General features: G+C 38.0%; 1 long non-coding RNA gene across 1 annotated transcript; it reads right to left on the bottom strand.

Moving 5' to 3' along the window:
• Window positions 1-21,495: 21,495 nt before the first annotated feature.
• On the bottom strand, window positions 21,496-23,623 carry LOC135281379 (uncharacterized). Its single transcript, XR_010348036.1, has 3 exons — window positions 23,432-23,623; window positions 23,266-23,320; window positions 21,496-21,981 (listed from the first exon to the last, which is right to left on the bottom strand). It is a non-coding gene; the product is annotated as an uncharacterized LOC135281379 (long non-coding RNA).
• Window positions 23,624-23,862: the final 239 nt, after the last annotated feature.

Genomic DNA, 23,862 nt, shown 5'->3' with positions numbered 1-23,862 from the left:
AAGGGTAACAGCAGAATACCAGCTCTGGGACTGATCAGCAATAATGGATACCAAGAAATATGAGGGAAATTTGAAAATACCAACTTCTTTAACAAACCTGGAGAGAGATAATGCAGAATTAAACCAGAAAGCATCCAAAGATACAACGGGATAGCAAAGTATCAAGTTCTCACTGAAAATGTGTTGGAAACACGTGTCTGATTCTAAAGGTTTCCCTAGAACAGCTTGTCAGCCTGTAGTCTCAAATTAACACTTAAATCAGTTTCTTCTCAGGACAATCTCAGATTAAAATAGGGTCCATCCTGTTTCAGATGGTTTCCTATCCCCACCTTCCTACTATTTAAGCAAATGAATGTTATCATATTTCTGATTTAACACAGTCAAGAAAGGAAAACAGAACTTGTAGCTTCATCTTTAATTTACTTTAGGCTGAAATTTCCAAGTCACCAGTGAATTCACCTGCTTTGCCCCAAAAAGTATTTACTGAAGGTGAAAAAGCCTTTCTGATGACATCTGTGACAATAAAACATTGGTATGCATTAGAGAAGCAACAGGACAGGCAGAACATCTGCCAGGGGCTGTTTTCCCCTCCCTGCCACCAGTATCAGCTATTCCTACTGCAGAGCTTAAGCCTGGCTACAACAGTACCAAGCTTTAAATACAGATGAATTCTGCCCAATATGTTTTTCTATGTAATTTCTAGACTTATTTTACATTTTTATTGCGAATTCAATTCCCAGAGGAACTCAGGCATTTTGGAAACTATGTGAAGGGCTGAACTTCAACAGACTATTAATGTTTGGAGTAAGAGGGAAGGAAATATTTATCAGCAGGAGGCTCCAGGTATGGGTGAAGGTAACCTGGGACCAGGACTACAGAGAGGGGACTCCAATAGATGCAATGTCATTAAAATGGGATTCAGTACCTGAAGGATATTAGTCATGGATTTTTTTGATGTCATACTTCAACACTTCTTGTTAGACATTTTGTAACCTTGCTGTAGTTTCACAGTAGGAGTTGTGAAGTTTAATATGTTAAACACATCCACAATATATATTACCTTACAATGCCACCCTCTGCCATATAAGCATGCCAGGTTCATAAACAAAGAATCATTTAAGAAGGTTCATAAATTCACCACATTTGAATATAATTACACATTCTTAAGACATTCTTAACACATCCAGTCTCCTCATGCGTGACAGACCTTCCTCTAGCTTTCAGTGGACACCAGCTCCAAGCAAGGATCTCAGGCAGCTGATAGCATTGCTCTTTTAATATGAGCTTTGGCCATTTTCTGCAGCAAGACATTCAATGCATCCAACCGTGCTAGGTGCACCTTACAGATATTATTAACACTTGAATCATCACAAGGTATCTTTGGATGCCTATATAAAGGCACACTGCCTGAAAATTCAAAAGCTCTTTTGAAATTTTCAGGAGTAACAAAGTGTCCTGGAAAATAACATGTTAAACAAGCAGGTTCTTCTAGTTGCATACTTAAAATAATAGCTCCTCCTATGAGTCTCATCCAAGTTGGAGAAATTTTTTTTTAACCTGGGAATTCCTTTTGTGTTGTTCTGCCTTACTTCTAATGCTACTGCTGCTTTTTTGTAAGAATTTAATGGGCTGCTTTTTTGTAAGAAACTTCCAGCTCTAGGAAGTACAAAGTCCTCATGATATAAAAATAAATGACTTAAACATTTTATTATTTAAGGTAACGAATTAATGCTATATTCTGATAATATATTTTAAAAGACCAATAGAAAAGTATCCTGGAGAGTACTCGAAATGCCGTATCAAATTAAATCCAAATGCAAAAACTCTCCTGCTTTCTAAACACAGAATGATCCTGTGCTAAAAGGAAAAAAGCTGACACAGAAGGCGTATGTTAGGAAGAGATAGAGGGAACAGCCAATTAAAGACTTACAGATTAATCAAGATTGGGAAATGTAATTTGGATGATTGGGTATCTTTGGTCTTTTCATGAAAAGGAACATAAGGAATACATGGAGAACCAGTGTCAGACTAACATCTACACATGATGGGATCTCTGAATACTCCTGCACCTTTCAATACAGTTTCACCACACCATGGCCAAGAGGCACCTTCCCAATAATTCCAGTTAGAGAATGAACTAATTAACTGGGCAGAAAGACAGTCACAAACTCCTGTCAGTCTAAGTCAAGGATTAAATCTGGAAACATGGCTTTTAATGTTAGGTTAGGTAAAATTTTCAATTAGTGTAGATCAAGTAGAGAATCACAGATTTCAAAGGCTTTCTAACACTTCAACAACTGTTTCAAATCTCCAATAAAGCATTATTTGATAACAGATGTTACTGGCCTTTGTTTCTAAATCAAAAGGCAAGGAACAATACCTTCCAAAACAAGCTGAAAAAGTGTTTCAATAAAAAACAATTGAATAAAAGCTTCCTATTCACAGGAGCTGACTGATGATGATGATTTCATTGATTTAAAAAAGAATGGGAAAAATTAAAAAAGGAGGAAAAATCTAGAAATTACTCTCAGTAAAATGCAAAGAGTGGCAGCAAGAGATAAATAAAAACCCAATAGAATTGCTTTTCAGAGACAGAGAATGGAAAAAGAATAAAAAAGTTGCTTTCCATTAACGCAGAAATAGTACTATTACAACTACCCAATCAAGAGATGCAGAAAATGTATAACTAGAGGAGAGTGGCATAAACAGATTTTAGTGACACAGTGATAAAAAGGAGATTAAAAAGCAGCAGAAAGCACAGAAGCAAACAAGTATTTGTAAACAGCAGATAAAGAACAGCTGAAGGCAGTAACTCAGGCTATAACATGGCTGATAAAGCAGCCTTGCAACTCTCTAATCACCTTAGTCCCAGGACTCCTGGTTTTGTGAGGAGGAAATAACTCATAGAGCCGTAAATTTCATGCATAATTTTGAAGTACTGAAACATGACGCATCCCTTAGGAAAGCAAAGAGCTTGCAACTAACTGAGAAATGGACACTGGAAATGGAATACCAGTGCAGTTAGGATAGAACTCCCATATGGAGAGATTCCTGCAGAGCAGGGTGTCCTGTTGGTGCCCAGAAGCAGCATCACTTGTACTGTTTGACTGTGCACTGGGAATTTCTGATCATCCCACCTGTGTCAGGAAAGAGGGAATGTAACAGCACCAAGGAGCAATCAGGAACAGGTTGTAAGAAAGGATGCCTCCCACAGCCATTTATGGATGCACAACACCTTTTGGTGTATAGAATATGCATGTATAAACAAACTTAACTTGCTTCCTTGCTAAAATCCAGGCAAGTCTCAAACTGGTTTTACATCTAACTGGGCTCCCACCTATTCCCTTTGCCTAATAAGCCCCTCAGAAACCACATGAGGACACACAGATCTGACTAATAAAAGTATGGCCAAAGCCCAGAATGAAATGTCACTTCAATGCTATTAAAAACTGTCTGTATGTATTTTATTCATGGTGTTTAAGTGATCCTGAAGTACAGAGAAATATCTGGAGGGACCTTAGGCCAGTAATGAATCCAACAGCAATGAAGCCTAAGAATGCAAACGGATGACAAATGCATGGGAAACAAATTAGACACAATAAAGTAATTGAACATTAGTCTTTGTCTAATTGATTTGTTACTAACTGCCATTGATTGTACCTATCCTTTTGGATTTTCGTGAAGCCACTCTCGATCACACAGTTTCTAAATTGCCTGAAGCCTTGTGAAGAAGCAGCATGTGCAATAACACAGGACGGTACAGGACAGTACTTCCTTTAGTTCCCTGCTGTTACATTCTAAATTATTCCTCTCTGCACAGATTAATCCCTGTTTTCTATACATCTCTATTAGAAACACAACATTTAGACTTGCTAAAGGCTTTGGAAATCTACAGACTGTATACAACAGATTAAAGTTTGTTTCAGGAAAGAATTAGAATTCAAAGCTTTGCAAGGCATTCTAGATTTTGCTGTACACAAAAATATCCCTGTATACTCCTATGAACAATAACAAAAAATAAAAGTGTCCTCTTGAGCCTTTAGCTCTAAGTTTGTCCCAGATTCTGACAAGCAGCATGCAATTAAAGATCAGAATGAGAAGAGAACAGGAATCAGATTTCTAAACCTCTCTGGAGGGTGCTATATCTGCACACATGTTGATAGGGCTATTCCCTTTACTTTGGTGATTATACTGAAAACTGTTTATAACTCTGTCCTAGAGAGTAAAAATCACACCTGAATAGGGCTTCACCCACTGAGCACCTTTAAGTTCTTTATGAACAAATATTTCCTTTTAAAAAACAGATTCCTGTTTCCACTGGCCTGATTGACTGGGGCCTTTTGTGGGTTTTTGAAGGTATATTTGACAGTAATATAGTGTAATCTGTATCTGACAAAAGTGCATCAAACATTAAAGATGGCACAAGATGAAGTTTTTTACCAGCTAGAGCTATGTGATATTTTGGTCACCCAAAAACTCTTTATAAGTATACAATCCTGTTTAAATTTATGAATTCAGCTTTTTTCCCCCTTAGCTGTAATTAATTCTAAGAGAAATCAAGTAAAAAAAATTAGATGGCAATAAGTGAATTTTAGGGACTCATTAAACTTTTATTTGAATTTTGATTCTTGACTGCAGCTAGGAAAACTAAGGAAAAAGACCCATAGGGGTGAAAATTAAGCCTTATTAAGCATCAATCACTTACAAGGAGAAGCTCTGAAATACAGCAGCAGAATTTCCTCATCTTGAACTATTTGGACAGACAGAAAGACTTGGACATGGTATCTACTGATGTTCAGCAAGTATTAGTTTATAGGGTGCTGTGTGTGATTAAGTGTTCTTTGTTACTTTAAGTATTTTTCTGTAAGATTTGTGCCAATTTAATGTTGTAACAAATGTCCTGCAGAAACTGCAACTGGAAAAAATATCTGTGCCCTTTTTGCCCACTAGTACTTGGTAGGCTCCAACAAAACTCAGTTGAAATTTTGGCAGATGTTAAGTCTTAATCTGCTGAACCTTACATTGCATGTTTTAAGGTGAAAGTGTGAGGGCAGAAACCTTCCAGAGTTCTTTTTGAAAACCATGCAATTCAAATATTTCCACTGGTTATCCACCATTTGATCTGAATAATAATTTTGACTGTTTCAATTTTCCACAATCATTTGAGAAATAAATTTTGAACACTGCTGGGGCCACAAGTCATTTGGCCTTAGTCACAGTTTGGTTGTGGCTTAGTTTATTTGTGAATGATTTATTAGAATGAGAGGTACACAGAAAATATTTCTATACCCATTAGAGCTGGGTTCTGCTGCAATATTTAAATCTTTGGCACGTTCTTCATTTTGTATATATACAAAAAACTTTAATAGGTTCACATATTTAATCAATAATTGAGAGGCCCAACTCAAACTTACCAGATATTAAATGCTAGGTTTTTTAATCTAATATCTGTAAAACCTCCAGTTCTTCTTGATATCTAATAATCACAGCTTGAAAAAAACATGGAGCAAAATAAACCACATATCACTTAGCAAGCTACTTCATCATTGGATGCACACAATTCTTCATCCTGTTTCACAATATGCAGACCACAACAATGATGTTTTCCTATTGGTTTCTTATTGATCTAACCCATGTGGGCTTGTTTCCAAAGGCATTCTCTTAATCTTTTTGTACAGCAATGTTAAAAGAGTATCTAAAGCAAAACAGAAAAGGAACTTGAAGTAGTAGGCTGAAATCACAGAAAAGGTTTCAATAAGCTTGACAGAAAACCACAAACTCTGTTCTGACATCTGCTACAACTGAGGGCAAGCAATCAAGAACCCCAAGCTATGAAGTACTGGATGCTTTTGAAGTTATAACACAGCTGAACACAAGACCATTGTTCTCCAGCTGCACCCGAGTGTCTGTGTGGGGTTTCTCCTCACTGACTGCAGGTGTTCCACACCCTTGTAATGAAATTAGTTTTCAGGTCTTTTACCCCTACAGATACTTGAACAGTTCACCAACAGATACTAGTGAAGTTTATAACTATACTAAAATTTCACCTAGTATTAGGCTACAATACTAAAATATTAATTGCTTGTAAAATACATTAATCTAAAAAAAAGAAGCTTCTGACATTCATTCTCATCACCTGTGCTTTACAGGTATTTTTTTAAAACTAAATCAAATTTTATCACAAGGACAGCACTGAAAAGAAAGAACTATGATCACGGAGCTGCTAAGAAATGATTGAATGTTTTCAGATACCTAGGCCTGAGTCACTTAAGCATTAATTCCTATTGATCTTAACAAAACTCAAACAACTTTATGCTTTCATGCATCTGAGACTTGAATTCTTACGGCCTTTTAATCATGATGAAAAAATGTACCCTATCACTTGCTAAATAAGTTCACTCTAGGTTGTATTTATGTCAGCTTTCATATGGGCAAAGAGAACAGCAATCATTTTCATGTAGCTTGGGGCTTGAAACAAGCTCTCACTTATACAGGAGTAAATTCAGGGTAATTCCATTTACTTCATTTGATTGGATCTGGTCTCTTGCTTCTGACGCTGCCTGTGGTAACAAAAATCCGTACTGTAACATTTTTTTCTCCTCCAAAATAAGATTGCATTTTAAGGAGAATGCTTACTAAGAGGACTGTCAAGGTTTTGTACCACTTACAGAGATTGCTGGCCTCTCTACATGGATACTTAAGCTCAAACAACCAAGATGTTTTTTTGTAAAGTGAGATAGGGAGGGCATGCACAGACAGCATCTGCTACAAAATAGCATGCCCTTACACACACAATAACTTTCCAATCCCCACAACACAAAAAACAAAATGGAAGTCTAAACACACAAGTTATGGCACCACATAAACTGCATTCAAAAGGCAGAAAGATCCATGCTTTGGATTAGTAGTGCAATACTTAGGAGAAGAAGAAGAGTCAGATATCCAAACTTTTCTGGCACAGTAAATTATTTTTACTTTTTTTTGTTTGTTCTGGCATAGCTATTCCTAGCAGTCACCTGCCAGGCAGGAGCAGATGTACATCAGCTACTGTGCCAGGTAACACATCACTGAGAAAGGGAGCAAATTTCCAGCATTTGCAGAACATCTTCTATCAGTCTGCAGCAGAGTTTCAAGTCTGGCACATCTTTGCATCATTACTCTTGAAAATTTTGGCTTTTTTATTGAAATACATAAATAGTCCATAATAACCTACTTACAGTTCCCTGTGATCATTATTCTTTCCACTGAGAATTACGGCACCTGGAATCCTCTGCACCGCAGCACATACTGTGCACGCCCAGAAAGAAATCAAAATGTGTCATCGTTGTTGATAGAAGGATAAATATAGTTGAAGTCAGACTAATATTTCCAAGATTACTCATTTCTACTTCAAAAGAGAAGCAAAGATCATGTGCGAAATGACAACTACCCATCTGGGACTGCAAAAGTCACCATATGGATGCCTTTTGCTAATTATAGATAAATTTTTGATCTAAGGGATTTAAAAGTAGGGATCTGTCAGTTCAAAAATATACTTCCTCTCCTCCCTCATTCAGGCAATGCTTTGGTGCTGGTTAATCAATTAAGCAGAGCACTGGATCATACAGATTTGTTTCACCTTTTAGAAAGTACTTTTCTCCCACTTCATGTGGTCCCATTCGTAGCTCAGATAAAGAAATATGTTACAGTGGTTCCTTTTTCACCCCCAGATCAGAGTAGCCTCTGTAATTTTTTAGCCCAGTGGCCCACACATTCAGAGGCCATGAGACTGCCTTATGTTACTACTGCACATGTGATATCTGTACTTGAACCACAGCATATACTCCTGAAAAGCACCCTAAGTGGACTATGAAATGTTTCAATAACATAATTATCACCCAAGGTAAGTTCTTCCAAGAGCAATTAATTTACATAAATTATTAAGTATGTATTCCTAACTTTGTGCAAGTTGCTTCCTATTAGACTGTAAAATTAATTTTTTCTTGTATTTTGTCTGCTGAATTGACTGATTAATTCTCTATCAAATTAGTCAACTGGCTGCATTTATTTATAGACTGCATTGTTCTTCAGCCTTTGCTGTGATACACTATTAGGCTGAGTTTGTCCTTGGGACAAAAAAAAAGGATTTCTCTAAACCTTCCAAATTTTGGCCTCCTTCTAGCCTGCAAGCACTAGCTGATACTCCAATAGCAATTCTGTCACTGCCAAATGCAGAGGCTGCAGAGTCTTTTCATGCCTGCTTAGCATTTTATAGCATTTATACATGGACTGCATCAGCCTTTTTGTCCCTACAGTAGAAATTCACTTCTGCATGTAAAGGTAGCTGATGTGAAGAAAACTGCATCCATAAAATCTGGAAGAAATAGCTTTTTCCATAAGACCATTGAGGACACTGACATGCTTACAATAAAGCCTCGTTATCCTCCCCGCTGCTGAGTTCACTGAAGGTTGGACAGGGCACATGTATCAGATGTTACCCCTCTGCCTCAGAGGTGTTAGGGGTGGGGAGCAGCTAAACAAGTGCAATTAAGTTGAATTAAGCTGTTGTGTATTCATTCCTCTCCAGAGGCGTTCTAGACACATCGTGGCATCTTCAACCATACTTCAGCCACACAAACCCAGTAGGAGTTCATGTCAGCGACACATTCCCACTCTTCCTCTCTTGTCCCTGTAGAGTCTCACATTCTGTCGTCCTGCTCAGCTGCGGCTGCTAAGGGCTCGCTCTGAGCACCCAAATTAAACTGAGGCCTCTCTAATTGTACAAAGAGCTTCACAAAAAATCAAAAACAGAACTTAAAAAAAAAAACAAAACCCTAAAACACACACACACACAAAAAATACCCCCCAAAAAAACCACAACAACAAAAACCTAACAAAAACCTGCAAACAAAACCCAAAAACAAACAAAAAAAAGGAGGGGGAGTGGATTCAGAAATTTTAATACTTCAACTTTCTAAGTGTCTAAATATGCAGTTCTGAATTGGATCTGGAAAATTTTGTGACACAGAAAGGCACAAGGCGTCACAGACCTCACGACAACATCCTTAACTTCTATGATCAAAGAGTTGCCTAAAGGCAGCATGAACAAAAACATTCAGAATAGGCTCCTGAAAAACTTACCTTTTGTGAGATTCAATAGTTTACACGCCACTGAAAGGCACCATCTACTTCCACTTGAAGTTTGCAAGGCCAGACTTGAAAGAATTTAAAGGTTTCTTTTGGCTTTTAAAAAATCTGTGGCTGTGCCCTGTTGTGCTCAGGAGAGCACTAAGCTGGAAAAAGGGAGCCAAAGTCAAGTCCCTTGCTTATCTGAAGCAGTAATAGCAAAAACTCTCTTTTGTCACATTTCTGAAGAACAAACTATTTTCACAACTAACCTAGGCCTTTCTTTGCCCCTTCCATCAAAGCCCTACCTCTCTACAGCAAGAAACTGCTGATTTATGGGGCTGGAGAAAAGCAGAACTTAGCCCTAATGATGCAGAGCGTGTTCAAGGTCAGAGGGGATGGCAAGGCAGAAACTGCTTTAAAAAGCTGAAACCTCTGTGTCCTCCACTCTGGGTTTTTGCTCTACTAGGCTAGATTTTTAAGCCTGATAACAACACAGTGGGATCATGCATTAAGAAATTACCTCCAAAATGTACAAGCATTTTAGTAAAATATCTAATAGTCTTGCCAGCTGGTACATGTTGTGAGCTGACTTGTAGGATGCTGATGCCCCATGTACATGTTTCTCAGAGATGTTCAATGTGTTCAAGCAGGTTCAGTTCTTTGCTGCTTTCACAGGTTTAGCTTGCTGAAGATGGCTTCATTTGCATTTAGCTGAAGAAAAATTAGGACTAAGGAAAAAATTTCATGTGGCATATCTACTAAAGATAATAATTCTCCTAATTCCCCAATGCTGCTCATTGTCTTAAGGGAAAGTCGGGGAAGAAGGAAGGAAATCCCTTAGTAGAATGAACAGCAAGAGAACCTACCCTGTCTGCTGATAAAAACATTAATATTAATGGATTTAGGGGATTGGCACAATCAGGTTATTTATCTGATGAAAATATGAAGAACAGTGAATCATGACAATTTCAAGGAAAAGAAGACATTTGGAAATGAATGAAAAGATATGTTTGAAAATGAACAAAGCATATGTTTATGTTTTCTTAAAAACAGCTTCAGGCCTTTTGCTAGTATCCCATGATAATACCAAGCATGAAACAACAGAAGAAAGTTTCTACATTTTAAATTTCCTTTAGAAGTGTATCTAAAAGTACATGGAAATTCAGTGAGCACTGCTTGGGAGAAAATATATCCAAAGTTCTCTTCTACCAGAACTGCTTGTAACACATTAATTAGAAGGTTTGGTGGATTAAATGCAGATCTTCCCCATGCAGGGAATGTGCAACATGAACTTAGGTCCTTTTCATAAAGTTCTAGCTTTCTAAATATATACAGCTGTATCTGGGAGAACCAGATGTAAGGTAATGATCCATTCAGAGGGTTTAACAAATGGGTACTTCAGAACAAATGAACATTTGTGTTGTGGGGGCTGGTTTTGTGTGTTAAAAGCCCACAAAATTTTAATCACAGAAAAATTATGCATTTTGATGTACTGGCCCAAACTAAAGGAATTAATATACACACTAACAGCATGTCATACTGCAGAGTTAATGTTATTATAAATATCTATATCTAAGGCAAAAATTGTTTGTAAGCAGCTATACACTGAAATTATCCAATCCTGAACAGAATGTTGGAATATCAGCCCATATGAAAATCAGATTACGTTATCTGAAAATACTTTAATAAAATCATTCATTAATTCATGGCATGTTTTTTTGCCTTAGCACAGACCAGCTATTATCAAAATACAGAGGTATTTGTTTCTCTGCTCACTACAACTAAGATTGTGGTAAGTTTTACAAAATGAATGTTTTTCTCTTTTCCTTAGTTGGACATTTCTTCTCTAGGCAATATTCTTAAGTTTTTTGTTCATACTAAGTATAAGAATTCTAATGTGACATCATAAACGCTCATGTGCTTTGCAGACCTGTAAAGACATAAAATGGAAAGCAATGTCCCTGTCTAAGAGTACCGGCAGAACAGGAATTACCTTCTGGCATTCTGACTCTTCACAGCAAAATAAAAACAACAAATCGGGGCAAGCTGGCAGCTCAGCAGCCCATTTACACTCCGTGGGGCTCTGATCAGGAAAAGGTGGCCTACAAGGTGTCCCTTGTGTAGAGCCACCATAAGCAGAGCTGCTGAGGAGGTGGCAAAGTTGCCAGGGGGGCAGTACCCTGGAAATGCACTGACTGCAGCTGGCACAGGGAATGTCAGGAAGTGTGGGGTGGTTGTGGGAGGGCTGGCAAATGGAAGCCTCTCATTAATCTCTTAGAGATGAATGATGGCTTTGCTACAATCTCACACAGGTCTTTAAGGAGCCAACTTCTCTTAGGTTTATTATGCAGAGTACAAGGACTACACTGAGCTCAGAGAAGCTGCCACTGGAAATGCACTCCCTCTCTTCTCAGAGGAAGATGTCTTGATCTTCTCTAGCAGAGCTAGAGAACAGAGGAGATGTCACAGAGGGAACCTGCTTCTCCTATGCAGTAACTTAGAATTTTATAGTTTGAGAAAATATTCACAGCCGCTCTTTATACAAAAAACATACAAATGCTAGTCTCTGTAAGTACTGATTAAGCTTTTAAGAACTATGAGAGCTTTAATTGTGTATTTTTTGTGTGCAGATATATTATTACAGCAATTAACAACAGCTTCAAGCCATGGCAGTGTGCAACAATTTCTCTGACAGCTCCATGCCAGTGCAGCAGTCTCCATGCTGCCCACTGAACAGAGGCACCACTTCTGGAGTAAGGTTCTGCCAGGGCTTAGCCATGAGATCAGAAATTCCTCCTGCTCTTGCACCAATCAAAATATGTTTGGATAGATGTCTGTTCATTTATGGTCTTTGCTTGCACCAAACCTCATGACATTTATAACATGTGAATACAATGTCATTACAACAATACATTTTCCAAAAAATCACTTGTGCTGCTTAGTATTGTACCAAGGAACTAAGAAATACTGGCCCTGAGGGTGCCAGGAGTAAACCCTTTCCATTTTTTTGTTGTTGTTTTTATTGCCTATTTCTACTATTTTATACACGTGGAAATGCAATTGCATCAGCAAGATTATGAAATCTTTAGAAATAATCATGCTTAAATATATGGTAATACTTCAAATTTAAATAATTAAGACTTTAAAAACACACAAATCTAACTGTGGGTGTATTTGTGTTGTTTTCTGGGTAATTGTTGGAAGTGATATATGCTCATGTAATGGAAACATCAGAATGCACAATCTTGTGCAGCAGCAGCTCCAGACTGTGGAACAATTTTTAGCCTGACTGGCACTGTTATACCATGAGATGTTACTCCATAGTAACGCAGTAGTAGCAAACCTGCTGTTTGACCTGGCATTTCTGTCCCTGCTGTGCATGGATTATGCCATGGAGAGCTGCAGGCTGTGCCCCTTTGTTTACACACGTAGCCCAAGTGTGGATTTCTACAAGAAGCTAAGAGAAAGGTCAGCACACTTTTGCAGCTTCCTGGAGCCAAGGCTATGGTTCAGAAGATCTGGGGTTTTTGGCAATTTATTCAAAATACATTTCCCAACCCTTAGTTTCATTGAGGGCAGTGAAATGTTAAGGCTGCCATTCAAACACATCTCATAGAACAGTGCCTATAAAATTATCTACCTTTTCCACATCTACACAATGTTTAACATCAGTGAGTTAAACCACAATTCCATTTTTTATAATATTTTTGATAAAGCATTATTCATGGGTGTGCTTCCATGATGGTCTCAGAAAGGGAAGCCAAGGGCTGCTATTAAAAATGTAAAGCGTGGTGACTGTGCTTTAATACACAATGCTTCAAGCTCCCCATGAAAATTTAATAATTTTTGATGTTTCAAAGAAACATCTGACTTAACAAGTGCTTGTGCCATTACTCACATGTATTTAAGTGTGTGACATTGTTGTCATCTCTTCTTCCCTTTCCACCCTCTGGAGAACATAACAGAGAGAACAGGAAAATTCTCCAAAAATGTTTTCTAGTCCCTACAGGCTGAGGACAAAACAAAGATAAACACACACTTCAAGACACAAAGTCATGCAAGAAAAGTTGTATTTTAAACCTCCTTCTATCTCTTGCTGCTTCAGTTGTCACACAGCAGCCCAAGATCAGAAGCAAATGGGAGACAGAGCCTGAGCCAGCCCACAAGTGTGACTTAACAAAGTGGGTTTGAGTTCAAAAGTAGGTAAACTTCTCAGACCTAAATAATGTATAAAAAAGTTTCAATACCCCAGAAACTGATCAGGGAACCAAGAAGCAGGTAATAGGATTGCTCTGTACATTCTGACAGTAGCCTTTTCTTACAGGATATAAGAAATAAGCTTTTCTAGCAGATGGAGAGAAAGAAGGGGCACAGTACATTCTCTTGTTAAGGAACCTTCTCCCAGAAAAGTAGTTTGACAGGTGGGTATAAGTTAACATAATTTACACATTTCTATAGCTTGGGTAAGTGTAGGCTATTAGTGCAGGCTGATGTAACCTATGTGACAAGAGGCTGCAGACTGAGAAAAGATGAAAGAAGATTCAAGATGAAAGACCTACAGTATATGATGTGCAATTGACACCATTATTTCTATCACCTCTGTCCCCCAGCTCTTATAGATTAGGAGTGAAACACGACCTGCATGTAAGTATGAATATATTGAAAGAGCCATAGGCAGGAACCAGAGGAGCACTGAAATTGAACAAGTATCTGAAGGACACTTCAAAGAGTTTTACCCTACCTAAAGAAGAAAATTTGGTATTTTTTAGCCTGATATTTTTCCTCTTATGGTGCTTTTGCACTATAATAAAGAACCATTTCACCTTCCTTATGTGCACTCACTTTATAAGGAACAAAAGCAGCAAATTTGGGAGATCAACTACTACATCTTGGGTTTTATTACTCATCATAAAAAAGTGAATTCAAGATTTCATCCCAATTTCCCTCAAAGGTCTTTACAACATGTTATTTTATTTTCCAGTTCTCTTAGAATCACTGAATCATTCCACTGGCCTGACTGGCTTTTTTATTCATTACCTTGAATACAGGTATGGTTGAAAGCCCTCCTTTCCAAATGTGTTTAGACTAACTCAAAAAATAGTAACCTAAACCCTACTGTAATTACACCATTTCTGTGTTCCTGTACCTATACACTGGTATGTGCAGAAACCAGGACCCAAGTCCATATAAACTCCAATAAGTGCTTTTTTCTCCAGCCTCTGATACATGGTGCTATCCCCTCCTCTTGGTGCCTTAGACCTGGCTCTTTTGGGAGCTCTTCCTTCCTCAAACAAAGCCCCAGTGGTGTGTGTAGCTGTATATCTTCCTTGTTTCTAAATATTTTTAAAGATCTCCAGGATCTTGTTACTAAACAGCTTAGGCACTCACAGAAACAAAACTGGAGCCAACATCTTCCGCTTCTACAGGAATCACTAAGCTATAGCTTTTGAAAATATTAATTTGTTTTGAGAAACACTTTCAAAAACTTTTTCCTTTGCTTGTTCTGATTTTTTTCCCCTAAATGCTACAATATTTAAAGGATGTTAAAACTTTTATAACAGTTGGTGTCTCATATCAAGGCAAAAATAATATACTTTCAGCTGTCTTCCTTTGCATGAAGATTTTAAAGAAGCTTTATTTTCTGCAAACAATAATTGACAACTCAAGAGAAAATCACTATGTGTGATTTTTTCCCAAAGAGTAAACAGGCTTCTTTCTTTTGTTTTGTCATTCTTTTTTCTATCAGTATGTTTTGTCCTTCTCATTTGGGTAGCCTCCAAAGCTCTGATTTTACATTCCCCTATGTACATACCAAGAAACCCACAGCTGAAATCAATGAAGTAATTCAGTTTGGAAAGGATCTCTGGAAGTTGTCCCATCCAACCCCTCCCACACCAAGGATAACTCTAAAGTTAGGTCAAGTTGTTCAGGGCCTTGTTTGATTATCTCCCTTGAAGGAGATCCACAGTATCTCTGGGCATCTTATGGCAGTGCTGGACTGCCCTCACCATGGAAAATCCTTCCCATTACAACTGGTTGGAATTGTCCTGGTTGCATCTTGCCTCTGTTGGCTTTATTCATTTTGCTGTGCATCTCGACAAGACTCTGGCTCTCCCTTTGCTATTCAGGAAACTGAAGTCAGCAATTTGGTGTCCTCCTCCCTGGCCCTCTCTTCCCAAGACTGAGCACAAGCAGGTCTCAACCTCCTGGTACATCATCCTCCAGCTCCCTTATCACCCTCAGCCTTTTGGCCAGAGTGGCTCCAGTATCTCAACATCCATCTTGTAGTAGGTCAAAAAGAACTCCTATTCGTACTTCAAATGTGAGTGAAATTTAGTTTTGCCTCTGTTTCTTATTATTCAGCTGTATTTAGCAGTAAGCAGGTATATAATTTGCAGTTTTCCCTCAGTATCTACAAGCCATAAGAGATTCTTCCCAGTTCTGTGGCTGAACAGTTTTTAGGGAAAGGCCTCAAGATGAGTTGCATATACCTTTGGAGTAAGAGTAGCAGTAGTTTTCTGCAACTATCAATCAATAATCAAATAATAATCTTCTCCCCGAGTCCAAATCTATCAAAAGTAGTAAATGTAAAGCAGTATATGTTATTTGAGAAAAACATGAAGGAAAATAACTCCCTCTCTGAAGATGAGATACTAATCTACCCTTTGTCTCTGTTTCTACCAGAAGTTAAAGGAGACTTGCAGAAAATCTATTTCCACAGCAGGCATTCCATCAAACTTGTGCATTACACATCTGAAGGTGCATGTGAGGATCACCAAAAACTACTCTGGCTCAGACCTGAGAGGACATCCCTAGTTAGTATTCAGTTTATAAACCCTTTTTTGTGTACAGATTGATTTTAAAGAAATGAGAAAAAGCCCAAATGAAAAATAGGAATGATTTCAAGCCTGATCAATTGAAAGTAAAGCTTGAAAAATTCCTTTACCAGTCTGTTCACATATTTGTCGTCTGAAACAGCTCTCAAAGGGAAGGGTCAAATAAATAACTTTCTACCATAGATTCAGGATTCCTATACAGAAAATAATTAATACAAGAAAGAGGGACAGAAATGTTGGTCATAGAGGGTCAAATATATCCCTGTTCTAATTCTAGTGGAACTATAACCTTGAATTAGATCCACAGACCACAAACTTGTACAGATATTTCAGTAATAATTCGATAGAAGATTTCATGAAAGAATAGTTTTTCAATAAACATCAAGTGCAAGTGGTAACAACAGGGTTCAAATTGCCTCAAAGGATCTTCTGCAAAATAAATAAAACTATGTTAAGTCCTTGCTTAGAAGTATATTCCCATATCTAGCTTCAGGAAATGAAAATCAAACTTCTTTGTTTAGTCTGTTAAGTAGCTTTTCATACTTGCAGATTCTCAGGAGCTTTTGTTACATGGATCTGTCTGCACCTCTGGAAGTGAACATGCAAAACAATTACATGAGCATGGCCCGGATTAGATGATCTGGTGTTCTGTAATACCTTCAGCTCCAAGCACTAATTGTTCAATCTTCTCTTCTCCAGAATACATTCACAAACAATTCCCCTGAGCCTGGAATTCCTTGCTAATTACCCCAATGATATCCATTCCTGCTCTCCAATCATCTAGTTCTGTGATTCACCTCTATTACTCCTACAACCAGTCTTTGCTGAAGACTGCTACCTCTTGATCTAATCCAGACACCTCCCTCTCCTTCCCCAGGAGTCTAAATCACCATAATCTTTATTCCAGAAAGTAATGTCTGATGGGGGGGGGGGGGGAAAAGCTGATCCCCGCAACAGAATTGTAGGCTGCCAAATATCTGTCAGAATGCAGGAACTGTGTTCCACAAGACACAGGTGTGAGGGCAAGGTGACCCCATTACTCCAGGGAATATTTTACCCAGTTGCTAGGGCTCTCATAGGTGCAGTCACAACCTCAAGCATTTCTATAATCCAAACACAGCCCTTCAACCCAAATAATGTTATCTTGTGGAACACTAACAGGAGAGTATCATCTGTCCTAGGGGTGAAATGAAGCAAGTATGAAGTTCATACCACACACTCTGGCTGATTTATACCTCTGATCTGGACCATGGCTCTTGGTCTGGGTGAATCTGCAGCACTGAGGAAAGGTATTAATGATCACCTGATAAAGCTGTAGCTCAACTCTGCAGAGAGATGTGTTGATAATTTTGTGATGCCCTTGCAACAGGCAAGTGTGACTCTGTAACTATGGCAAGCTCTTACGACACAGCGCCTTTCAGAAGAGCACTGCTGATGTCTAGGCTGTTATATTTAAGAACAAGATTGACTGCAGTCTATTTATAAGTGCTTCTGCTTGTGCACACTAAAACTGAGAGTTTAAACTAAGAAAATTCTCTGACTTCATATCATTTGTTTTTCCTTCAACAGAAGATTGACCAACCCCTCTGAAATTCCCAGTAATGAAGCAGAGGGAAAAGAAAAACAAAAAACAGTAATTCAAAAATTTACCTAAAAGAAAATTTCAACTTTTTGAACTTGCTTTCTGTCTTAGAGAAATTTTAAGATGAGCAAATGTTTTTTTCTGATTAACAGATTCCTTAATAGATAAAATATTTTAATATATTAGATGGTGGAAAATGGTCTGGCAACAGTTCCTTTTTATCCTGACTTGAAGCTTTATTTATTGGCGATGCACTAAAGTGACAGTTGTCTTAAAAATCTATGGCATGAGAAGACTTAGCAGTACAAAAGTTTTTTCACACAGCGAAAATAAACTCAAGCATAAAAGAGTGATGGAAAATGCACAAGATTTTCAAACTAGAACATTAGAGAGATCTTTGAGAAAAGAAGAAAAATTTGAAGAGCAATAGCTAAAAATTTTTGTGACAGGTGGAGCTTTTTTGAGTTAAGATTCAGCTTATCTTGGTCTTGTGATATTTAATCTCCCTGGGTGTTCTGTATTTTTTCAGCTTTCTTGACCCTACTTTGCAGGAAACCTGTATGGCCTGAGGTTAGCTCCAGAACATGCTGCTGTACATAACAGTTTAATACTATGATAATAGTTGTTCCTTTTATTTTTAAAAAGGTCCTGGGTGTTTATTAGAAGTTGTCACAAGTGAGTGGCATGGCTTGGAGGCAGGCAGAAGGAAAAAGTATCCTAAAAACAACAGAATGTTTGGAAATCTCAGTGGAGTTGGAGCAGTGACAACAAGATCAGCCACTTACTAAATTGTTTTCACCATTTACTGCCATTTTTGATCATTGTACTTTAATTTTTATAGCGAAAAAACTGTGAATTAGACCATCAGCCTGACTGTGGTTTTTACTACTGCAGCCCAGGATTGCTTACTAAACTGTTAAAATCACTGATATAACATTTCAGTCCTTAGTAGATTTGGAACACTTTTGTTATCATTCACAGCATTCTAAAATAAAAACAAGAGGTGTTCTACAGACAACCTGTCAGTAGGGGCTGAGTGATTCAAATAATATGAAGTTTCCATCTTAAACATGCTTCTAAAATACTGGATGAGGTCTTAATCCCAGTGTTACCAGGCAACATGTTTACAAAATCAAGTGTGATTTTTATTCTCTGGGAATGTTGTGAATATTCCGAACTCCAGTTTGTTTCTCTCTTCCATTATTTGCTCACTGTAATTACACTCTCATATTTGTGCTCCATGCAGTTTAACAAGTTTATTTCTGTCAGAGTAACCTTTAGTACAAAGTTGAATCTACAATGAGAATTAAAGTATTTGAATAAACATCTGCCTGGAAAGACTGGGTGATAAATTAGCCCACTGATCCCATTTGGTGCCAAGACCAACAGCTTAAAAATAATCCAAATCACATCACATTTTTATAAAGGTAGCCCCCAGTCCAAAGAAAGGCAAAACCCACCTGGCCTAGTTGATGTGCACACACTGCATAAAGAAAGAGCCTAGGCTCTCTTATACAAGGGCTTTTTTTCTTTTTTTTTTTAAATTTTAAATACCCTTTACAGATGAGGGATGAGTAGAAGAGGAGGTTACATGTGTTTCCCACAAAAATACAAGACCTTGATGAAAATTCTAGAGACTGAATGTAGACAATGCCCTCAATTTCAGAGCTGGGTAAACACTTTATTTTAATTTTTACATTTTTTTCCTGAAAAGAACATGTGTATGTCAGCCAAACCTATAGTTTTGTTGACCCAAACTTGTTTCCATTTTTTTTCAAAATATTTCATAACTGAAATCAAGAGTTACACTGTTGCACAATTTTTGTCCAGCCTACAAAGAAACAGAGAATTAAATAAGCATCGTTTTCCCCAGTTTCAGTCCACTGCCTTAGCCACAAGCCTGGTCTTTATCTCTTGTTCAATAACCACTCGTATCTCTAATTTTACTTAGGCCTGGAATACCAGTATGCCTGATTTGGCTTATTTCTAAGAAGAATCTTCCCTTCAAATGTGATTTTAAAGGAAAATCAGTCAACCCTGCATGTATGTAATGCTTCACAGCTTTTGTGGTTCTCTTTGAGAATATATCAGACTGGAATAGTCCATGTAATATTCACTCTTTGTTCCCATTGTTCCTTTCAAACATGTCATGCGAATGAGAATAGTTTATTATTGATGTTGGCCCATTAAGGAGTCTCTCTGAAGCTTCCACTGACAGAGGTATATTGAGGCCATGGAAAAAATGGCAAGAGACCCATTTTCCTGTATTTGAGCTGCAGAGAGTATACATTTTCTAAGCATCAGACAATAAACCATCAGACCTCTGTGCTTTCCATATCCCAAACCTGCAGTCAGTGTATGAAAAAGAAGAAGTGATGCTTAGTTAATAATGAAGGCTTAAGCCACCAGTCAGAAGAAGATGGAATTACTAGAGTGCAATATAATTTTTAATCAGCTGGGGAGGTTAATCGAAGTATTTGATTTGTGCATCTGCTCCTGTCCATGGAAACTTCACAGCATTCTCTGCCTGAATTTCATTTTTGCTGCCAAATCCACCTCAGTGTACTTATCTTAATTTTTATTGAAGGCAATGGAAATACAGTAGATACAAGTTGACACATCATTTTTTCCTTCTTAGTTATGAATATATATTTTAAACCTTTAGGCTGAAATATGGGACTTCTGTTTACTTCTAAGGGGTATGGACCTCTGCCATTTAAAAAACCAAACTGTGATTCAAACAAATTGAACTGGAATTCCATTTGGCTGCACTAAATTTATTTTCACAAAAACCACTGACAATCTTTCCTCTTTTTTTTTTTTCTGTTGCTGCCAATTTAACCACACAATCTATGTGCTTAGAAAACAAAGAACAACGAAAAATATCTCACTTCTTGAAAAGAAAAAATAGCCTATTTTCAAAGCATAGAAATCACAGAAAAAATTACAGATGTCTCATCTGTTTTATGCTTAAGTGAAAATCAAAAAGGTTGTTGCTATTATGACTTTATATTTTAACTATAAAACAAAAGTGAGTAGGTTTTAAAAAAAAACTGTCTAAGTTATTAGTTTGTGAATTGCCTGCTGAGCCCAGGCAGTAATGTTTTCTAATGTGTGTGTCTGTATCAATATAATGACAGCACCACGCTTCAGATCAACTGGATACTAATTACAGATTTACCTGATAGACTGGAATGGCTCCCAAGGAGCTGTTGCACTTTACTTAGCAAGTAAGTGATTCTCCTAAAAGCTGCATAAGGATTTTTAATGTTAAATAATTTCATCTGGATACCATTTGGTAATGCACCTTCTTTAACTAAAAGTTTTGAGGAGGTTTCAGCTGCCTCTGCAAAGAGGTGGCAGGGCCCTGGCAGGGGCTCAGAGCTCCAGGCACTGGGTTTACCTGAATACATGACATCTATTTGCATGGAGAGATTACAGCAAGTGAAGTAGCTCCTTTTATGTCTCTTTTAACACTGAGAAAAGCAAGAATTCTCCATTTCATGCACTATGAGAAATAGGATTTGTCCATTAAAATTATGAAACAGATATTCAATCAAAAATAAAAAGAAAAAAATAAAGAAAAAAAAGAACTCATTCTTCAAACAACACAGGATTAAATTGTGAACCTCATGACCACAAGCAATTGTGGAAACAAAAGGAACAATTATGTTCAAAACAGATGAGCACAGGGAAGGCAGCTAACACACCTTCAAGCAGCTAACACACCTTTAATGGGGTTCAGATACGACCTTACACTCAAGAGTGATCTAAATCTCTCAGTTTTTGAAAGGAAGAAGATGGGTTGATGGAATAATTGTCCTAAACACTCTCGGCACTCTCCATCCATCTCTGACCAGCCTGGGGAGCCCGGGCTGGCGCAGAGCCCACGGAGCTGTGCTCGCCCTGCCCGGCAGGAGCCTCCCGGCAGGGCTCTGGAGCTGTCACTCCATGGCAGCAGCAGCAGGGTGGGAGCTGCAGTCACTGTTTACACAAACTTGAAAAGCCTTAGAGAATCACTAAAAAAGACAATTTTTAATGAGCACTCTCTGAAGAGGTGATTAATTTGTTCATGAGCTGTTACTAAAAATGTAATCAGTGAAGTGTAGAAAAAGGTTTTATACTCAATGTAATTGCTTGCCTATAATGTAATAGTAATAATGAAAACACCTACAGTAAAGGCTTGTTAGCTCAGTGTGGGATATGTGATCCTGTTTGCAGTTTAAAGCACAAGAACTAGACACTTGCTTATGCTCAGTGCATCTTTTTTGATTCAAAAGCACAGTAGCTTAATCAATTGTTCCCATCCCTTCTGGAAAATCAACACTTGCAGTTCCTCTTATGAATCATCAATCTCCTTGTCTATCATTTAAAACAAATATGTTTTGCTGTTCTTTGATTGTTCCTGTCTTTCAGGTGTTCACTTCTGGATAATAAACAAAGTCTTGCTTTATTCTAGGGGAAAAAAAAAAAAGGAAGAACACATTATATGCACATAAGTAGTTTCATAATTTCTGGCATATGTACCCTGGGCAAAGAAAGGAAAATTACACTTACACCAAAACAAATAATAGTGTGATATAAAAATACTACAGTTTATAAATGCCATGTTCAGATTATGTTGTGGGCAAATTCTTGTAATTTTTCTAGGCTGCATGAGACCTTGCTCCACAGACAAATCTGACATTTCTTTTTACATAATTTACATTGCATCCTACATCCTAGCAAAAGCCATTGTGCTCTTCTGGATCTGCATTAAAATCACCAGATACTGGGAGGGGAAAATATGAGAATAACTGAAAAATTCTTAAAATGTGAAAAAAATTCGTAAGTATATGGTACTTCTCACTTTTTATACTTTTTAGGACGTTTTCCTGATATGTTACTCAGGAAAAAAAAAATACAATTGGCTAATGGTCTATAAATCATCACTATAGATCAGATTCAAAATGCTAAAGAGGATCTTATGCCTCCACGTGGAGACTTATTCAACAGAATTAATGTGAAAATGAGGTAGCATTCAACATCAGTAATTATAGGTCTGCTCACTCATTTCCCCAGATTCTTCTGGGATCTGCTGCAGTGATTATTCACTTTTGTTTTAAAAATGCAGAATAAAATGTGCTAATAAACACAGGATAGTGAAGTCAGTCCAATAAGGTCACAAATGAGACCATCTCTGAATGGAGAAAGGAAAGGCAAGAAATAGCCCTTGCTGCTAGGAAGAATTCCCAGGGAGTATAAAATCTAAAAGATCCAGTGGGAATTAAGATTTATCAAGTCATAATCACTTCCCCTGTGGCAAGAATGACAGTTCTACATAGTAATTTTCTTAGAAGTCTGTATTTTTTACTTATCTTCTGGTTTGCTACTTGCTTTGTAGAGGGAATAGGTCTGTAGTTTGCTAAGATTTCAAGGTTTGAATCTTTCTAATTTTCTCACAAATAATCACACCAAAAATAGCTCAAGAAATGCTTAATAGGGATCTCTTCTTGTTATTGCTGACTTTATCTAATTACTGCATGTGGTTTACACCCAGATATCCACACATGCATAGAAAAGCCTTACACCTCCCCTCAGAAAGAATAAAATTACAGTAACTCCTGCCATCAGATTGAACATAATAGGATTATCTTTTCAATCTCTTCACTGAGTGCCTCCATGCAGGCTCTTTCAAATCAATAGCTGTACTTACAAAAGAACTGGAAAATGCATTGTAATTAAGGAAAAGAAAAATACCTTAAAACACTATGCTTTTGAAGTTTATTTTCAGTAAACAAAGTCTTGCCTTATTCTAGGAAAAAAAAAAAAGAACACATTATATGCACATTTTGTAGCATTATTAATGCTACAAAAGCTTAAAAAATGGGATTTTCTAAGGAATCCAAGGCGATCAGGCACCTACTCCCTCAAGCTCTTTTGAAAATTGTCGCATTTATCTTCAGAAGTGCTTCAGTGCCAGCTGGAGAGAGGCTGGCTGAGAGGATCCCATCAGGATTTCACAGCCCCCAAGTCATGTAAATTGTATCACCCCCTTGACTGGCCGGAGCTTTAAGCGGCCGAGCAGAAGGGGCAGCCCAGCATGCCCGCACAGAGGGGCTGAGGCAGGCCGGTGTGAGCCCGGAGGGCGCAGGCACAGGGCCCACAGGGCCGCGGCAGCTCCCTGCGGCTGCCCCGGAGCCCCGGCTGCCTCCTCGGCCTTCCCTCCGAGCCCTGCGGGAAACCCACGGGAGAGAAACTGAGAAGGGCCCTGTGCTGCTTCTGCCAAGCTGAGGATTCACCACGAGGCTTAACCTGGGACCCGAAAGCAGACAGCAGCCAGGACAAGCCTCAAGC

Source organism: Passer domesticus, chromosome 15, assembly GCF_036417665.1.
Source record: "Passer domesticus isolate bPasDom1 chromosome 15, bPasDom1.hap1, whole genome shotgun sequence".
NCBI classification, from domain to species: domain Eukaryota; kingdom Metazoa; phylum Chordata; class Aves; order Passeriformes; family Passeridae; genus Passer; species Passer domesticus.
The sequence above is the reverse complement of the archived record's forward strand: the minus strand, read 5'-3'. Positions and strand labels throughout refer to the sequence as shown.